Source organism: Crocodylus porosus, unplaced genomic scaffold (assembly GCF_001723895.1).
Source record: "Crocodylus porosus isolate Cpor-Errol unplaced genomic scaffold, CroPor_comp1, whole genome shotgun sequence".
Taxonomy (NCBI): Eukaryota; Metazoa; Chordata; order Crocodylia; family Crocodylidae; genus Crocodylus; species Crocodylus porosus.
The window spans coordinates 19,156,577-19,164,489 of NW_017728913.1; the positions used below are offsets into that span (position 1 = coordinate 19,156,577).

At 42.1% G+C, this 7,913-nt stretch overlaps 1 long non-coding RNA gene across 1 annotated transcript in view; it reads right to left on the minus strand.

Moving 5' to 3' along the window:
- LOC109309815 overlaps positions 1-4,378 on the minus strand; it is a 12,848-nt gene extending 8,470 nt beyond the window's left edge. The window contains exon 1 of the long non-coding RNA XR_002101058.1: positions 4,244-4,378. This is a non-coding gene — a long non-coding RNA (uncharacterized LOC109309815). The remainder of the gene's footprint in view (positions 1-4,243) is intronic.
- Between the last annotated feature and the right edge of the window lie 3,535 nt (positions 4,379-7,913).

Genomic DNA, 7,913 nt, shown 5'->3' on the forward strand with positions numbered 1-7,913 from the left:
AGTTGTAGAACCACCAGAGGACATCATGGCCACCCCTTGGACCCTGACGTGCTACAATATCGCTAAAGTGAAAACTGCAATGTAATTTTATGACACCTAAGCTAGCTTTAAATTGGTTGAGTTGGGTACCATAAATAGTCTAAACACAACAGCACATAGTTCAATACAAGCTAATTTTCCTGTCAAGAAAATGGCAAACTGGCCCATATTGAGCTTAATGCTGTTGTCACTAAATGGCCTCTAACACACAAGCCAGGTTGTTTAAGTCCAGTTTGGCATCTCTACCACACTCTGCATCTTCCTCTGACAAGAATTTTCAAAAGGGATGTAAAGGATTCAAATCCTACTGACTTAATGAAGAGAAAATAAATGAAATCTTTAGATGCTTTGAAAATCCTACATTGCTAGAGACCCTCTGCAATTGCATTCTAATCACACAGATAGACAGAAGGTGCGCCTGTGAAATCTCACAGAATAATGTTTGAAGACCATGAATGAGAAAAGACAGCTCAATTTTCCCCAAATTTGCTACATTACCAAAAAACACAGCAACTCAAACAAGAAGATCACACTTACCCAAAGAAATAACTTAATCAATATCCTTTTTTGGCCATGACATCATTTTTTGTCTGTAGTAAGATTTCCTATTTTTAGTTTAATGTACAATTGGTTCTTTCAATCTTGGAATCCCTTTAAAGTCATCCACAAATATGGTTTCACTGGCCCTGCTGCAATACAGGTACCCACATAAAAAAATTGTTATATGACTACTCAGGCCCTGACTGAATTTGACAGCAAATAGTGCATAAAACAAAGCTGAAGCAGATGCCGCATAAAGATATCATTTATTTTACCAAATTCCTACAGATATATTTATGATAATAAAAATGTTGAGTTGAGTTGAGTTCTCATTTACATTTTACATTGCTTATTGAGTTAATATCCATTTTAAGGCCTCTTTTCATTGCGAGCATCAGATAAAGGTGCCTTAATATATGTGAAAGTCATGCTCTCTCTCTTTTGTATCACTGTGGGTCTTCACAAGACTGAAAAGAAAAAGTAATGTTAATTTTGCAGCTGATGCAAGGCTTTAAAATTAATAATTTAATTCAGAATGATTCTTATGGCAAAGTAGTGTTATTAGAATCAGTTAAAGCCTTTTATACTCCATCTTATTTTGTCTATCCCCTGGGGACAACTTCTAAAACTCATGTGTCAGAAGAGTTGGTGGAATTAGTTGTTGATGAACCAGAATGTCATTTAAAATGAAAGATAGGTAGTAATAACAGTATTGCACTTAATGTGCAGCTGTAGCCTCCCCTTTAACAGCCAATTTTTAATCATCTGGACTGCCTCAAAAGAGAAAGTAGGTCTCTTTAATTTCACATCTCATCCCTATATAGAATTTCACTATCCTGCTTGAGGGAATAAAAAACAGACATTTTAAAGTTATTATTAAAGAATATGTTTACCCTGCCCCGCACAATTTGCAAAATTTTCCATGCAGAGGTAAATATAATGAATTACTGGGAGAGTATAAAACTTCAATAAAGACTCATCAGTAAAGCAAAAGAGGATCCAAGCACAGGTATATTTTCTTATTATTTGGAATAAAATAGGAACAGCGAATCTTGTCAGATATTTTGATTATAAAGCAATCTTCTGGTTTATCACATTTCAACTGAAAGGATAGTGAAGTGATTTTTATTTTATTAAAAGAAGCCAACCAAGTAGCATGCATAACTATTATTTACCTAGTTACCACTTTAAACCCCGCCCTAAAAATAATCTCTGCTCTTTAATTCTTAGAATGAATCTCTTAACTTGCAACCTGTATAAACAGTTGCTACATTTCTTGTGTACTTAATTGAATGAAAACAACTTTTCTTTTTGAATAACAATGCAGAATCAACCAGCCGTACATAAACAAAACACTGATATCCAACAGTGCTGCTTTGATCAACGATATATAAATATAAATTGTATATTAAATGCTGTAACAAAGCAATGCAGTGCCATTTACAACTTTTCTTTGTAGGTAAACTGCTAACTTAGCAATTTTATTTTATGTAAATTTCTTTTACAACGTCACATTTAAAAACTAAAGTTGCATATTATCCTTATGAAATAAAATATTAAAAAGTTAAATTATTGCTGGAAGCTTTAGTTGAAGTGTGTTCATAGGCATGTAAATACTCGGTAATCAATGTCATGAATCAATCAATGATTAATCAAACATGGACATTGATATGCTCCAGCAACCTTCTGCATCACATGCATCAGTGTCTGTGTTGAAAAAATGGTGGCAAGGCGCTTTTGAATAAAACACGTTTGATGAGATTTAGTTCAAAGCACCCCGCTGCCATTTTTTCAGCATGGGGACACTGATACACATGATGTGTGGGCGCTTTTAATTAGAGCAGCTTGCTAATTAAAGTGTCCGGCGCTGCAACCCAAAGCATGTGTAAAAATGCCCATAGAGTTTAAGACCAGAAGTTCTGATCTGTTTTCTCCATACAGTATTTATGGTGAAATTGAATGGCTTTTGCTGTGTTAGGCCCAAAGATTTAGTTAGACTAAAACATTTAGCTCTTCAGGAGACTAAATTACAGGCCACTGGAATAGAACAGGAAACACTAAAATGACAGGGATGCCTCAGGCCTCTGCAATAGCAGTGAATTGATTAAGTAAGATGTACCCAGATAACTCCCAACAGGTGATCCGTGCCCCATGCTACAGAAGAAGACAAAACTCCCAAGGTCACTGACATTCTGAAATGAGGAAATTTGTTTCCTGTCCCTGAAACGATGATCTTTATGACACCAATCATATGAGCAAGACATTTCCTAGGTATTTGAATTCTCTACACCATCCCAGGGCTCTGGTCTATCTTATCAGTGTTCTCTCTCCAGATGTGTCCAGCTTCTGATGCTTAAGGGGAAGGGAAAATGGGGTGGCAGTGGGAGGGGGGAATCAACCAGCGGTATATTACAAAATATTCTTTTCCTAATTTAGTACATACATAAAATAAGTAACTATCTAGACAATTTCTTCTCCACGTATCCTGTCCCCTGTGAAATTATGTAATGAGATTCATGGGCCTGCAAACCCACAGTGGCTACAATTATTTATATTTAGTAATCAGTATTGTAGGAATAGCCAACTAGTGATTCAAGAATTAGCAATGGGCACATCTGTATAGTTTATTATAATTGACTTTATAATAAATCTGTCTCCTTGAAATGTGAAAGTAGTTTACTGTTCAAATATCTGCCCACTGTGATTTAATGATTTTCACTGGGCATATCTACATGAGATGTTTACTGCGCAGTTGACTAATTAACTGTGCAGTAAACATCTCAGCATCTACAGGGGTGCCCCTATTAGGGCACACAAAACTAATGAACTCCACAGCAGTATAAGATTTGTAAATATAAGTACTACCCTGCTGCTCTGTAGCTTATTAGTTGACTGATGAATTTTGATTATTTGACTGATGAATGCTGTCATGCCCAATCCCTTGTGGTGTAATGTACTTTTACCTTAAAAAATATTATAATAAAAACCTTTAAGAAGTCTTTTCTTCTTTCTACTCTGGTACTGTGCTGTAGGAGCATTTTTTGTACCATAAATTGTCCAGTGTGCACATTTATCACATCTACACATGTGCTGCTGTGCACAAAAAAAACCAACCCACTCTGCAGCAGGGTTTTTGTGCACGGCAGCCAGAGCCACAGCAAGAGTTGGGGCGAGCGGGGTAATTGCCCTGGGTGCCAAAGTGAAGGGGCACCAACAGATGCTGCTCAGCCAGTGTAGGGTGTGGGATGAAGCCACGAGCCACTCATTTGGCCTACCCGCTAACCCTGTACTGAAGCATTCTCATGACCCAGCCAGCCCCTCCACAGCACTCTGAGACCAGTCGGAGCAGCCCTGTCCTGACAGGCTGACCTCCTGGGCCCCATGCCAGCCGGAGCTACTGCAGCCCAGATCTGGGCCCCTGGAGATCAGGGGGCAAACATGCAGACACATGCCCAGAAGCTTCCTGGGAACAATAAAGTGCAAAGCAGTAAGCTCTGTAGTTTATTGCTGCCCCCTAGTGGCACATGTAGACATGCCCACTATGTTACATTCATGATTTTTCAGAAATTCGAAGTAGCAGTACAATAGAACTCAAATGCCTTTTCTCAGACAGTCACAGGCACCTAATACTTATAGGGCATATCTGCATGAGATGCTACTGCACTTTTATTTAGTACTTGTATTAGCAAATACTAAATGGATGCACAATAACCAGAGTTGCTGCTCAGTAACACCGGTGAAAGTCTTTTACGTGACACTACTGCACAGTAGCCTAATATACTGCACAGTAGTGTATTAGCACTGTCCATGCTGTGATGTGCTGTGCTACTGCACAATATTTTTCAGCTACTGTGTAGTCAGCATCTCATGTAGATTCACCCACACTTAAGGAAAATCCCCAGCATCCAGTAGAGCCTATGACATAATGCAGTTCAACAGAACTCTAGCCCATATACAACAGGGATAAATGTGCATGCTGGCCAATTTTTTCACACAATAAATGCTCCTACAGTACAGTGCAGGAGTGAAAAGAAGAAAAGACCTTTATTACAAAATCTTTTTTTTAAAAAAAATCTTTAAAAAAAGTAAAAGCACATAACCCCACAAGGGGTTGGGCACAAAAACATTAATCAGTCAAACTTGCATCATAACCAGAGATTGGACCCCTCCTCTTCCACCCCTCAAACAATTTGTGAAGTTCTACTTTCAGGACTAGGCAGACATTTTTAACTGTACATTGTATTCTGTTTATGACCCAGTGGAACAAAATTGGTCAATATTATGATGCTTTTACACTGCTTCCAGTAGGCATTGCCTTCAGGTCATGCCAGAGCAGGCAGCAAAGTCATGGGCATGCCACCCTTGACTTTCCTGAATGGCTCTTAAAACAGATGCAAGTGCTGCTATCACTGGGCATGGCAACCTTCGTTGCCATCCATGATAGGAGTGATACGTTATGACAAAGAGGGAGCATCCAAAGAACCCTTATCAGGAAGGACTCACTCATGGAGATGATCATCTAGGGCAGCAACATCAAAGAAAGGAAAGAAGAGAGAGAATGCATGCTAACGTATGGTAAATTGATTTGGTTCCTAGATTATTTCACTTCATCCTGTTACGTAATTTCTTCTTGGTCTAGTACTGCTGCAGTAGAAACTGATTGAAATGACAGTATGCTGCAGGTCATTTTGAGCACCTTTCAATTTCCTTTGGGAAATTAAAGAGAAAAAATAAAAATAAAATTAGTAGGAGGTGACCTGTTTCACCTCATTCCTACATCACTGCTCTTACTCTATCATGAATCAATACGTTCTTGCCCATTTTTGTAAGCAAGCCAAATGCAGTACATCTAGAAGCCTGTTAAGTAAAGGAGATATCTGAGAGTTTACTGTAGAGCTGAGTGAATCAAATCTGCTGACCTTAGCTGTCAGATCAAAATGGAAATGTTCAAAATAATATACATGAATTTACCACAGCACACACAATTCAATATTTAATAATAAAATAAATTGAAAAATTAATGTGATGTGAGCGATCCTGGACTTCATGTATCTCAGGAATAATGGAACTTTGATCACACAAAATCTTCCTTGGCTTAATTATCCGGACTCAAAAACTGTATGTTTCAGTTGTTTGTACTGGACAAAGACACAGAGAATCATACAATGGGCATGCATACTGCAAAATTTCCTCAAAGTTTGGAGTTGTTCAAGTCCTGGTTTGGAGGCATTTCACAATAAAAGTGGTTACATTATCAGACTAGAAAAACAGATCTGATAGTTCAAAAGCAGGCAACCTACAGGATACCCATTCCTCACAACACCACCAGATCACCATTAGGATAGGGTTGCAGAATAAATCAAGAACTAATACTTTGCTGCGTGCGAGAGAAGAAGAGTTTTTATGCTGCTTCATAAAATTTCTACAGATGCACTGTTATATATTTTCTTGTGCTTGCCAAATTCCTACTCCTTTTTAAACACCTTTTTTATTTTAACCAAGTCCCACATCATTATCTCATAACCCTTTGATCAATACTGCTTCTTTGCAAGACAGAAATCATGGGTTAGTGATATGAAACACTGTCTTCTTTCTTCCAAAAACACTGAGCAAAAGATTTTCACACCATTTCTAGTGCCGGGAAGAAAAAAGAATGGGCTTGAGGACAAGAAGATGTGTAGTGAGCTCATTCAGTGCCTGGCATAGATTAACAGTATTTTGAAAAACTAGTGCTAGGGTGTGGGTAGGGCAGGGAAAGGAAACCATATTTACAGGGTAATCTGCACAAAGAGGGCAGCTTCCACTGCTGCTGCTGTAGCAAATGCGGCTTCAGCAGTAGCAGCAGCAATAGCAGCAGACTTCCCCATGTACATAGGCAAATTAATGCATGGGCCAGATAGGCCTGGGCCCAGGGGCTCCTGCCTTGGTATGGACAAAGCTGGCGGCCAGGCTGGGACAAGCAAGTACAACGTGGTGGGCTGTGGCTGCCAGGTGCTGTTTACTGGGCACTGCTGCAGCTGGACTGAGTCATGGCAGGGTGAGGAACTATACCCAGAGCTCAGTCCACAATGCACATGCCTGGTGGGCAGCAGCTCTGCACTCCCAGCACCAGCTCCAGTATGGACCTGCAGGCAGAGGTGGCCGTGGCTCCTGCCCTGGGCCTGGGGGACAGCATGTCCTACTCCAGCTGCTGCTCCCACTGTGCCGGCCAGGGACAGAGTCCGTGGCTTTGAAGCAGGGTGTGGGTCAGGGTGGCCCCAGGCTGTGGGGCGGGGGGGAGTCAGGCCCAAAGCCCCAGTGAATCTTAATCTGTCCCTGTCCTTGCAGAGAGAGTCCAATGGCACCCCTGTGGCACAGTCTCCTTGGATTGGATCCTATTTGTGCCCCACCTCCATGCCCCAGACATGCTACTGGGAGCAGGGCTGAACCTCCTGTGAGAAAATAAGAAAACTGCTTTAGGGGTGTAGCAGGCTTACTTTTCAGAGCTTGGGTTGAGTCCCAGGCTTGAGATCCTGCTGTTTTGACTGGTGGAGCCCATCCACCAATTAGGAGGCACCAAGAGAAATAACATCACTCCCCTTTCCTGAGGGGAGGCAGAGAAGAGCTCCCCCAGACCTGATTGAAGACTGCAAACTGTCAGGTCCGGAAGACTTCAGGGGTGGAGCCTTGGAGGATATAAAGGAGCTGTGTGCCCAGCACAAGGGAGATGCACTGGGGACAGAGAAGAGAGGCTTAGAAGAGCTGAGGAGAGTTGCTCATCAGAGCTCAGCAGTAGCCCAGGAAGAGCCCCTGAAGACTTCTAGCAGCAGGGAGTGTGGCACGGCTCCAACAGTTATGCTTTCAGTGTGCAGCACGGCACACGGTGTCCAGATCCTGGGAGCTGTGTGAGGCGGCTTGGGTTTGCAACCTCTGGTGTATAGCCAGAGACACGGTGCACAGGCCGGTGCATGGAGCAGGATCTTTAGAGCCCCTGGGGTGCCCCAGGTCCTCAACCCCTAGAACAAGGCTGGGAGCTTGGTGCAGAAGGCACTGCATGGAGGGTGAGAGACCTGGGAGCTGCTGTGGCTCAGGTCTACAGCTGCTGACATGGGGCAGCAGCTCAGTGCAGACAATGCTGCCCAGAGGGTCCAGGAACAGCAGCCCCAGTGCTGCATAAGGCTGTCCAGGCCTCCAACCCCTAGCACAAGGCAAAGTGCCCACTACACACAGCGGTGCATGTGACCCTAAGCCAGAACGGTGGCAGCAGAGTCAGGCGGCAGGAAAACCCGGCGGGGAACAGAGCTTGACCTGAAGAACAAGAGGCAACCCTGCAGGACTGTGGAGTAGTAAGTCAC